Source organism: Hesperophylax consimilis, chromosome 31 (assembly GCF_061612785.1).
Source record: "Hesperophylax consimilis isolate HC1 chromosome 31, BYU_Hcon_1.0, whole genome shotgun sequence".
NCBI classification, from domain to species: domain Eukaryota; kingdom Metazoa; phylum Arthropoda; class Insecta; order Trichoptera; family Limnephilidae; genus Hesperophylax; species Hesperophylax consimilis.
In genome coordinates this window covers 2,930,397-2,943,726 of record NC_142866.1, presented here as the reverse complement: position 1 = coordinate 2,943,726, position 13,330 = coordinate 2,930,397, and the positions used below count along the sequence as shown (strand labels likewise).

The window sequence follows — 13,330 nt, the reverse complement described above, 5'->3', positions numbered from 1 at the left end:
CATTCAAAATTTATCCGTCAAAGAATTTATACATACAAATGCAAAAATCAGTCATTTTAAATACATGTAGGGTTACGAAAGATTTTTTATATATTTATATTGAGGGATCAGTAGGATTTATAGGTTCAATTAGAAGTTCTACCGAGCCGAAACCTCTGATATGAAAATATCTGGAGTCGGTGAATTATTTTCCCATTTGATCTCTGGTGATTTGACGTGTTGTTTTTATATTATTTTGTATTTATTATGCTTATATAATGCATTTGCATAATGTGGATTAACTAGATGATCATTTGTGGAAAAGTGTGTGGAAGGGTTTAGTTTTTCCTGTGGAAGATTTAATCCGGACATAAAGTCGGAAAATATAAAAAAATAATAGTCTTCTTGAAGTAATAAAAAAATAAACAATAACATTTGGTTTAATAAAAGATCCTGTGGGTTCAATTCGTATTCGTTACATTTTTATTTTTCTTGGTCTTCATTTATTCTGTTTCTTGTTTCATTTATATTTATTCGTATTATCTTCTTCTTCAATATGTTAAATTGATGGGTATAATCTTTTTAATGAGTTAAAAAGAAAAATTAATTGTTAATATTCAAGAAAAAAGTTAATTATTTAAAGAAATTGAACACTCGTAACATCATTAGAAAAATGCAATAAAATCATCGAAACATGTTTCTTTTTTATTTAATGTTACCACAACCTATACTATTATACACTATATGATAGTACTTTTTACTTATATAGGTACTGATCTCATTCTCTTCATCGGCGTAGCAATTTTTCAATCACTTTTATTTCTTATGCCATTTATTATGTACTAGCTGACGTGTACCCGGTTGCTGGGGATTATCCTTAGCAGATAGACATATATGATCACGGACTTTTATGTAGGCCTTTTTAAGATATACAATTCCGTAGTATATTATTTTGATATATTTCATAAAGTTTAGCTAACGTTAGGAATGTAGTGCCCGAAAATATTTATGTACGTCTTGATTATAAAACATCGACTTTCCTCAATTTTCTATAAATAAAATACGCATGTTTTGCATATGTAAGCCTTTCGGAAGAATTTTTCAAAATGATAGTGAAAACACTATCAAAATCTGTTGCAACAGACGTGGATAGTGAGATTATTGTAAAAAATGTAATTTATATCAAATAAATATTTTACAATACTCGCAGTTTTTCTGGAAGCTCAGATTTATGTAGTCAATGTTTTTATGGATAAATATTGCAGGACCTAATGTGAAATAGCCTACAGAGGAAACCAATCGAAACACACTGTGCACAATATAGTAAATATCCAAACAGCGGATACCGCAAACCGCATATTTGTCGACACATGCACTGATTACTTCCTGCTGTTCCTAACCCCACGTTATAACATTATTGTGGGTGACGCTTGGGAAACCATTATTCAAAATCAAAGCTGTACGGAAGATTTATTTTTACAGTAATGATTTAGAAGTATGTAATTGCATTTTAATAAAGAGTTTTTATAAAACAATACTTAACTATTTGATGCGGATATCAATAAAGTTAACCATTATTAGAGCACAAGAAACTGTGGGGTATTTTAAAATGATTTTTTGTTTATTTATTGCAACGTAAAGATTATCTCTATATAATATAAAACAATGTCACTATCCCCGTCTGTCTGTTTGTGCGCTTAGTTTTTCTAAACTATGCAACTGAGTGTGATAGGGTTTTCACTATAATTTAGAAAATTTCTTCCGAAAAGTCTAATTATATAATACATGGATATTATATTTGTTGAAAGTAGAGAAAATTCGTCTAACGCCGGGTACACTTCAACTATTCTTAAAATAAAATATGAATTATTCATATTCACCTTTAAAATTAACGAGAGAAATATTTGCCCTGTGCCCGGTAAATTATTTTTAGTTAAAGTACGCCTTAATAAATCAAAGGAGAAAACGCATGCCTTTTCAGTCTTATTTATAGGAAAATGACAAATAAAAGTATTACATTGTTCCATAATTTTATTATTACACCCTTTTTTCCAGACAGGATGCCATTATTATTTAATATATTTAAAAAAGTAAAGTCTTTCCTTCTGTTATAAAAAACAACCCGTCGTAGAGCAGTAGACCAGTATTTTAAAAATCAATCCATATATTTTTTATCAAAATGATAATTCATCACACCTTTAAAAAGTTATATAAAATCATGGAAAGTGATGAAACAAAAACTTTATTAACTGGGTTAAGTAGGTTAGGTTAGGTTAGGTTAGGTTACAAAAAAAAATTCATCGTTTTTAATTACTTTATATCACTTTTTTAAAGGTGTTGAATAGTCACTGTGTTGAGTTAGCATGTAACTATTTTTTATATATTGATAATTTTATGTTGCTCTATAATCCCGCGGTATCAGTACACACGATGAATAAAGCTGCAATGTTAACAAGATTTTTTCCCAGTCCTAACTAACTTGAAACATTGCGCATTAACTCGACCGTTTTGTATTTCGTCTGTCTGTAAATGTATGTGTTCATTCCGTTTTCATTTCAACATGGTAGCAGTTTTATTGTTTCAGTATTTTGGAATTTATTTGGACTTTCGAAATTATATTATTGTACCTCAATGCCTGAAGAATATTTTAAAATAATTTTTCACTTGTAGCAAACACTTTGTGGGTATACATAATTATAATTATTAAAATAAAATAACTTTGTTTGAACACCACTTTATTGTATATATTTATAACCTATATAAGTAATAAATATATACAATAAAATGGTATTCAAACAAAGTTATTTTAGTTTTTAAAATAATTATCGTTGAGATAGTGACGTTTCTTCGGACAAATTATATAATTCGTTTTTTAAAAAAATGTAATAAATATATTGTTTACAAGTAGGTAGAGTAATTAAATACCTACTTATAAATCGTTTGGTATGGATTGAAATTTCAGTCCCATTGATTTATCAAATAAGAGAAAAATACTTTTTTGGATGCGAGGTCCACAGTCGGTACATTTGGATCCATAAAGGTGCATATTTTAATTCTCCTGTGGCTAACTTCTAGATTTGTATATAAAGCATGGCGTTTTTTTTTCTATCTAACATCCTCTTTAGATTATATTTTTCACCACTACACCAAGGAAGTTACAACGATTTCGGTGAGACCACATGAGTTGTTCTCAATGGCGAACAAATTTGCCTGAAAAATTAAAAATAGTCGTTAACGGTGTGAACTAGTTCTCAACACTTTCATAACTTCCCTACCCTCAATATGAATCATTAAATTTATTATGACGTGGTTCATCCGACTAACAATATTTATTTACTTCAGTGCCTACGGGTGGGTTGCAGGCAGGGGGAAGAGTGCGATAGGGAGGGGTGAGGGTAGACTAAACCAGCGCTGCTCGCATTAAGGGCTCTAATTCCGAGAATCGCTTATTCCACAACAAACAATCTGAGCTCTCCTTATCCTTCCAAACAAGGAACAGAATAATATCAATTACAAGTTCAACCCGTGAAGATATTAACCGGATAGGATAATCTGAAACTTGTTAGAGAGTGCATGGAATTAATGAAAATAATGGTTTTGTTAGTTTTATGATTTACGCTTCATAAAAATAAAGCTCATAATGCAGGTTTTCAAACTTAATAAGATAAATTCTACTCGTTATTAAATCAATACAGAATAATTAAAGAAAAACACAACCGTTACTATAATTGTTTCAACAAACCTGAAACTAAAACTGATGTTTTCCAAGATAGATCCATAAATAAATTAAATATTTAATTTATACATTTCACAGCGATTCCACCATGAATAATTTCCAATAACATTATGAATATCAATTAAAGAAGACAGTAAAAGATAATAATGAAAGATTTTTAAAATATTTATGTTGAGGAATCAGTAGGATTTATTGGCCCTGTTAGGAGTTCTACCGAGCCGAACGCTCCGATATGAAAATATCTGGAGGTGAATTATTTTCCCATTTGATCTCTGGTGAGGTGACGTGTTGTTCTTGTATTGTTTTGTATTTATTTTGCTTATAAAATGCACTTGCATAATGTTGATTGACTAGATGATCATTTGTGGAAAAGTGTGTGGAAGGGTTTAGTTTTTCCTATGCGAAGATTTAACACGGACATAAAATCGGAAAATTGAAAAATTAATATCTTTATTTTGAACTTCTTCAATATTCACAAATTCGTTTTGCGGGTTCATTTTAATTTAATGAAAATAAAATACTTTGTATTCACCGTAATATATGTTTACTTTTTATTTGTATTTAGTTAAAATAATGTATTTAAGTTAAATTATATATTTTATACTACAGTATGGTCAAAAGGCTAATTTTATAATTGCATGTTCTTTTGACACAGTGAAAATGATAGTTATTATTAATTAGTCTTGTAATAAACTAATATACATGATAATATTTCACGCTAATGGAAATCTCGTCAAAATCTCAGAACACGGCCAATCATAATTTTTAATCATATACAATATACATGTGTGTATTTTCTACTAATGCTACTATTATTAACATTTTTTTACACTACACAAACATTATATTTGTTCTTTTGAAGACCGCGTTCCGCGCTCCCTGACATATCAATGCGACATGTCTTCCTCCGATACTCTCAGGACGGGTTGTTTTACAGAAATTCAAATGTAACATTGTCATCAAATGGCCATTTAGCCCAATTTAGTTTTTTTATACTGCTGAAAGGTCCCCGTTAAATGCCGATTCCAAGTACGTTTAAGCTTTAAAAAATATATTGTCAGCAGAAAAGGACAGCAATCGCGTTGCTAAGCTATTCAGCTTATTACAATTTGATAGAAAGCTAAAACGCACCTAGAATCGGCGTAGAATGTATAAATGAAATAATCACTTTTATACCTGAATTTCTGCGAAACAACTTTACCTTAATTTCTAGACTTTTTGGTTCCTAAATGATACTTCAAAAATGAACAACTAATAATCCGACTATTCCGAATATTTAAAATATCTATTTCCTGTAGTAACATTAACAGTGAAGATCCCTTGTTTCGAATTTGTAAGTCGAACTAAAAAAATAAAAATTAAACAGGATTTTATCGATTGTAGTGCAAGAGCTAACTAGGGGCGGGAAGGTTACACCCAAGACACAATTTAATATAAATTTATCTTTGATGAAATAAAACTGTATTTACCTCTGCATCAAAGAAATTGCAGAATGCAAAGCCGGCCTTTGAAGGAGAACTTACATTATTAAATTCCGAAAAAAATTTTCCAACTTAAGGAAAATTGCTTCCAATCAACAAAAGTGTTTTAAAGCAGTAATGTCGTAAGTAAGTTTCCTGGTAGATAATTATTTCTATGACTAAGGAATTAATTTTGTTCATAATCATAATCACGTTTAAATCTTCAGTCTACATGACTCTGAAGACATTCGTAATCGAACGATTCAGATCCTCGAAAATCGAATTAAATTATCACGGGTTCTAATTTCCGCGAGCGCGAAATTTTTTTTTGTTTCACATTTTTTTTAATATTAAAAATTATACTACCAGCTCAAACCCTTAAAAACCTGATTAAATTGTAAGATTTGTGAAAAACATTTTTTTTTATATTTGCCTGAGAACCACATTGCCTTTCAATAAAAATTGATAATTTTCTTAATAATTGAACGGGGGTTAAGTGCTCTAGATTCAGGAGGTGATTCCACATGATGGCAGGAGTGAAATTCCAACTTTTTCTTCCCATACAAAAAGACATACGTGCTAAAAATCCTTAGTGTGAGGACAAACTTACCCGATAAATTCGCCGTGAGCTTACCAAGAACAAGGTGGCAACGTTGTGTTGGCCCGTATCCATAGAAACCGTAAGTAAACAATAACATTAGGCTGAGCATTTGAAGTTTACAATTATTTATTTATTTATTTATTTATTAACGGACAATTATGCCATAATTCATATGTTTTAAACCAAATTCAAAGGATAACTCTACTAAAATTAACAAAATGTAGTAACACTTTGAACGATACAATTATTTAACTATTAATCACTTTTAATGCCGGTGCTTTTGAATAATTGCAAACAAAATGTAGTAACACTTTGAACGATACAATTATTTAACTATTAATCACTTTTAATGCCGGTGCTTTTGAATAATTAAACGATGTTTTATAATGTCCACTTTCGATGTTTATTTACATCATGTAGCCAGTAAAACCAATGAATGTCTGCCCATTCTTCGTGTATTTGTCACAGTAATTAAAATTATGGACAAATAAATACAATGTTAAAAGTAAATATTTGGAAAAAACAAGCATTGAATAAAGATTTTCCTTCAAGTAAGTCTTCATAAATGTACACTAAGATAAATACACACTATATTAACAAGTTTTGATTAAAAAAATCAAGTTTTTAAAGTTAAACACTAACAGATACATTATATGATCAGATTCTTTGCGAATAAAGTAAAAGTTATCGACATGAAACGCGGCAATTAGAGAGAAACGATAGCGCGGGAAGGTAGATTTAGCTTCCGCGCAGTAATAATGCCAGACCTACACGGCGAATTAATTATACGTTTTTACTTTAAAAGAAAGAAAGAAGTAAGTGCACTTTAACCTCGGACACCCCATATAATTAATTGTTCTAGATGACAAACTAGAGAGACATCAGTTAAGATGAACACAGTAATTAAACTTGAAAAATGAATTGTCATAAATTTAATCAAAAGAATCACACATCTGCCCTGATAATGAACACTGCAATTCTCTCCAAAACTTTCGCTATAGATGGAGGTAGCGCAACACGGCATAGTTCCCCAATTCACCAAATTCAATTTCACAACGTAACCTTAATTTAGATGGGACTATTGTGCGTTATTAATATACATTTAAAAATGAAAAGTAAGGATGGAATAAACCATCTAAATTATTTTATGAAAATCGTCGAAATTGTCACTCACTCACCATATAACCATCACGCCGTTTCTCCGCAGGGGTAGGCAGAGAAGACGGACCATCAAAAAAAAAACTCTGTCTTAGCACACACTACTTGCGTCATTCACATTCATACATCGTCTTATACATACTATTCTATTATTATTGACTCTTGACATGGCCTGACTCACGTATCTGATTCACTTGGCCGTGTTATGTCTTCCTCGGACGTTCCAGACTTCTGCTACTATTTACATTTGCATCATATGTTCTCTTTACTCTCCTTTCTTCGCTCATTCGCTCTACATGCCCAAACCATCTAAGCGACCCTTTCTCAATCTTACTCTCATAATAATCACACACACGCCTTGCCCTCTGCAGATCTCCACATTTCTAATACGATCAAACACGGTTTTACACACATACGCCTCAGGGCTCTCATTAATTGGTGAAATAAACATTTAGTTGTTAACTGCTGTCTCAAGGCTTTGTTATCCTTTAAAAAGTTCGGCAGTCATAATTACTAGGTTTTGTTATTGAAATTTCTCAAAGCGGAACGCACTGAACAAACGAAAGGATTGTAAATCATTCTAGGTATTTTCAAACAGCTGGGGAAAATAAAATCACGAGGTGATCAAGCGTGTGCTTCCGCTCGCCCGCGGCTCAAGCCCGTCGTGTTTACTCATTTGTACAGGAGAGGCGATTATTTTTCGGCGTTATTTTTTTCAACATTCTCAGCAATCACAATAGCAATTGTTGTTTTAATTTAAAAAATATTATCCTCAAAATTCTGAAAAAAAAATATTTTCAAAGGAAGAAATTCCCGGGGTATAATTCATTATTGAAGCTGAAAATTCGATTCATTCAAGCTGAAAATTATGCTTGTGCAATACTAGAGACTAAGCAAGCCTGCTTGAACCCACGAAGCCTGGGAATGAAATCTAACAATTTGTCCACACCGGCACATTAGAATACCTAAACCATATTTTTTATAGAATAAGTTACCGAGCGCCAGATCTTAAAATTTTTACTATTTTTTTGTCGGTCGACCGCTATCCAGCCAAAATTAGTTACCGTTTCAAGAATACCGTTTCGCTTAAGTGCCAACATAAAATTAGTAATGTAGCTAATAACATTTTATTGACTTCGATAAAGTGCCTGCCACTGGTACTTTAATTTAATATTCCCATAATTTTTTTAGCTTTTGCTAAGTATAAATTAATTGTGCTCAATTTGTTATCAGGGACTTTAATTTATTATGAGCTAAAGTGTTTCCGTTGTTTTGTTAACCCTTTGCATTTAACATAATTTTTTTTTCCCATTTCGTTTATCTTTCCTTTCTGTTTTAGGTTGTCTATCATCAGTATTTTTACAAAACGTAGTCATAAGGTGCACTGTATTTCATATATCTTCCACTGAATCATAAGTTGGGGTCATTGTAGATCATCTTGTGATACTATATTGTATAACGATGTTAGATTTTTTCTATACCCATTGTGACTTTTTCTATCTTTTTCCATGAACCCTCCCTCACCGGATAGTGGTAATAAAATTACTTCCTTCAAACGAGAGTTTTGTGCATGGGCGATGTACGGTTAAAATAATGGGTATAAACTAATTTTCAGTTGCTGGAAGGGACAAAAGGAATATTAAGAAACACGATCGCTCCACTATACATGGGAAACTTCCGGTACGTAAAGTTAAAGGTACATTATTTGTTAGATGCATCCGACAATGTGCGAGGAAGTAGAAATCACCTTTGAGTCAAATTTGCCTTCGAATAAGTTTCGTTACAAATCATGTTTAACAAGGAACACATGTTGGAAATGAAATAGTTGTAAGGTATGAAAGGAATCCATTGTACCCAACCCTTTGTTAATGTTACCGCTGCTAAATCGGTTTTGTTCTCTGATTCAATTATGTCTATTCTCAAGAAGAACAATTAAATTGAAATACCAAAGAGCTATAAATTTCTAGCTCGCGGGCGTCTGGTTGGGGCAGTAATTATTCGAAAACTTTGAAGAAACTTGATGCTTAAAATGAGGTGATTTATTGAGAAGCTGATGAATATTAAACAGCAATTTGTTTGATTACTTGCTTATTTACTTTACTAGGTACTCAATTTTGATCTAGTTCACTTCCAGTCTTTTATTTTTGAGTAGTCCTGTAATAATAACAACATCTTATATGCTTCAGTGTATCGGCGCGAACCATTGAAGATGTGGTGAGTTTCTGTGTTCACCTTTAAAATTCCAGACATATTTTATCATAACATAAAGACCTACATGTCAATGTCATGTCGTCATGTCGCATGGATTAGTCTATGCATTATGTGGGTATGCTTTAGTGTCAGCAAAATGTTTTTTGATCTCTTTTTTCTTTTTAATCTGGCATACTAATCAAACTCCGCATACTTGAGCCAGAAGTCCGAATCATAATAACAAGATAGGAAAGGATTTTAAAAACTTGTACGTACATGTGACGCGGTAGCCTGCAACGTACGGGTGAAAGAAAAGGAATTGGTCCTCTCTTTTCCAAATGAACACCTGTGATCCCTGCAGGATTGCACTAACCAACATTAAAGACAAAGTATTACACTACGTTGTACTCACCAGCTTTTGGTTATCTTAATGCGATAAGTGGGGCTTGCACTCTGTTGATATTAAATCAATTTGATTTCAAGGTACGTAAAAATACTAATCACAGCGACAAAAGCACACGGCGAACGACACTTACAATGATTATGTTTTTCCATGGTGTTTACGTCGAAGTGGAGAAGTAGTTACTGATCCAAAGCAATCATCACGTCATTGTAGACTCACCGCAGACGGCAATTCGTACAATTATTGTGCGGATTCAAAGTTAAAGGTTTGAATCCTGGATTTAGGATTGGCTGGAACAGAACAAAGCTGCCGTGGACCGATTTTGTTACGAAACATTGTATACGATTGGTTAATTGGTAAAGCGGTCCCAAGCGTTGGGTTCTCATTCAGTAGCGCAGGTTCAAACTCCTACCGGCCAAGTCGCAAAAAACTTTTCGCTTATAATGATGGAAGTGGAACGTGAGTCTTTCTTTTTGAAAGAAAGTATATTATTTGCTAAATAGAAACAAAAGCGTTCTGATCTCTAAGAACCAAGTTTGCAGGGCAAGATACTCGTAATATTGCTCTGGTGAGACCACCATCCAGAAATTAATGCGATAATTAGTTTCAATAAGTTTAATATATACCTTTAAATCCATTATCTTGCAGACTTTTCTCTCACCTTTATCTTTTCAACTTACATGTGTCATGCACACAGTATTGAGTATAATACATTTATATGAGTACAATTAAGCTAACAGCTCATTGATTCCGTATTTTTCTCTTTACATAAATAAAAAACCGGAAAAGCTGTGAGATATGATTTGAGATAATTGTGATTTATTTATTGGGGTATTATGCCGTGTTGCTTTACCTCTTTCTTTAGCCAACGTTTTGGATAGCATTACAGTGTATAACATTAAAGTGTAAACGTCTGCCCCGATGTATACACATATGATGTTTGTATGGAATAGTTGATTGCAGAGGTTTCTAATGGTGTTCTGTTTCGAACCTCAATGTATCGCAGTAATAGCCATGTTCAAATGCTATTTTCAGTTCTGTACTTACTTACTTGTTTGAAAATAAAATACTTACTTGTAAAAAAATAATTAATTATGAAAAGACGTCTTAACAAAAGGTTTTACAAACTGTATCCTATAGTTAAAACAATTGATTATATTCAACTTTTGCAAATTTAAATACTGAAACTTTCCAAAAATTTGCAGCGTTCGTTAGTTTTAAGAGAATCTTTATAAAGCTACTAAAAACGTAGTTTCTTATGTAAATAACTAAGTTTCTTTTGTAAATAACTGGTAGTTCTAACCCGGGATCAACAATTTTTTTTCTTATTCAGAAATATACAAAGCATATCAAATAACGTGGTGTCTTATTTTATTTCTCCGAATTGAAAACTAATTAGGTGAGTTGAACATATTTTCGTAAAACCAGAAAATTTACCCAGGAAAGCTGTGTAGTTTTAATGATTACAGAGCACCTCGTTGACAGATTTTTTTGTTGAAAGAAAACTATTTTTCAAGTACAACACCAATTAGTTGTTTCAAGATATGGGCTGCAGGATGCTGCGCTGATAAGAGAAGATAAAAGCAGTGAAAAAGATTTAAGTAAGAAAGTTTCCAAAAGAAAATAAAATAAATAAAGCCATCTTCTAAGGGCCCTTTTAAGCATCAAAGTTATGTCTTTCTTCCGAGCGCTATCAGCAGAACAAAACCTAAATTTGACAAGTACCCACCTACCCTCAAAATAAATAATTATTCATTTGCGGGTCAGAAAATTACTGTACCTTAGTAATATATTATAATGTAACCATTTAAGTAGAAAGAAAAACCGTTAAAATATTTCTTAAGTAAATTATACAAGTAAGCTAATATTTGACCAAATGTAAGTTGACTTTTCCTGGCGGGTTAGCAGAACAAAATCAGCATTTAATCGTTCATTCACTTATCTGACAAAATCTGCCTATTTAATTTTGTAACTATTTAGGTACGTAAAATAATTCTTCCATGATATAATATAATGTAATATAAGACAAGGTTTTTTATGCATAGCACAAAGGATAAAAATTCCCATCGGCAACATTTATTTGTACTCGGGAGATCTTTTCAATTTGTATGGGTATTTCAGGCGAACAATTATTGCTTATGATAATCAGTTATAATAATAAGTGTTTATTCCGGAATTTGTTGAGTTTGTGCAATCCCACAGATATAAAAAACAGATTCCATAGATTTATAAAGCATATACATTAAAAATACAGTCATTTTACATTTTTGGGAGTTGTTTGTTCTCCCCCTTAAATCTCCGCCCGGTTCTTTTGAGGGGTGCAAAACGTGGTACTCGCCCTTCCGTGAAGAAATAGCATTATTTTTGCACATGGGCTGCGAAGCTGGAATCTTCTACTGAATGTATTTGAAATTATGTTGTGCAGTAGTCCCTGCCGTTCAATGTCATCGTCGTCCGTCAGCTTACTGTTGATAATGTGCCCTAGATACTTTGTTTCTTTTATTACTTTCAGAAACTCACAGTTCAGGAAAGCTCGTGGAATGCTTTTCAGACCCTTTCCGTATCTGATGACTAATAGTGCTGTATTTTAGGATTATGCATCATGTTTGGTTCAAGTGCAACCAATACCCTTATGGTTGGCGTCATCAAAACCATATCATCTGAGTGATTTACAAAGTTAACTCCCTATCCTGTGATACGGCAGTATACCTCAGTTTTTTTTTTAATCTGTGAGTTAGTTCATATATGTATTCGTTAAATAGTCCAATTTAAATAAAATAATATCCATGCATAATTTTAGTCTTTGTGCGATTTTTTGTTCATGTTTTATGTTATTATGTATGTACCTGTTTGTACCAAAAAACCTTGCCAATAAAGTATAATATCTACATATATTTTTTTAAATTACGTGGATTTTTCAAACATAAAATAACAGTACACAAGCTTCGTTATTTTGAAACGCGCCACGCCGCCGGCCTACCGATATTCTCAGAATAAAATCCAAACTAGAAACCTTTAAATTAAGCATTTAAACATTCAAATGATTCATGTTAATGCTGTACCGATATGAGTAACAATTTAAGCAGATAAAACAGCATTAGGCATGTTTTCCAAACAAAATTAAGTCAATGGAACTCTATTTTAAGGCACATGGTTATTTTCCGCATCTTGGAGAGATTCGCTAAACAAAACCCGAAATGGATACGTACGATTGGGCTCATATTGTACCTCGCTATATGCTAGATGACAAGAAGAAGTTACCCAATAAATCCGTAAATAAGGTCAACCCACGAATTTATTTATCTATCTAGCGTTGTTCTCGAAACAAAACCCAAACAAGAAACGTACAAATTAAGCATTTAATCATTAACTTATGTATCGGACGAGCGGTGTGTGTGCCTATATTGTGTGCCTATTTGCGTATTTGCCAGGAGGGCTGGCGAACGGGCCGGCCGGCAGAGGTAAACAAATATGTGTCTAGCGCTTGGTGTGTTCCGGGGTTTACTCAAAGCGAGCGGCTGGAATGGCCATAATCGGGTGCACTGACTCTCCGCAAAAGTACCCAATTACCGACGGGACAAAAATAACCTTTTTGGACGATCGATATCGCTTTTGTACACCCATTCATATAACATTGGCTGTGCGAACATGTTTTTATTATTATTTTTTTGTTTTTAATACTGTTTTGTAAACTTTTTCATCAGTCGTTGCCTCTTCGCTGATCATCGTGACCTCAACTCAAATTGCCTTGTAGAACCAGGATCCTCCACTCCTCATGGTCATGCGCTGCAAGGAGAACCACG

At 32.7% G+C, this 13,330-nt stretch overlaps 1 protein-coding gene across 1 annotated transcript in view; it reads right to left on the bottom strand.

Moving 5' to 3' along the window:
- Positions 1–13,330, bottom strand: part of bma (SCY1-like protein bma) — a 414,814-nt gene that overhangs the window by 238,463 nt on the left and 163,021 nt on the right. The window lies entirely within an intron of this gene.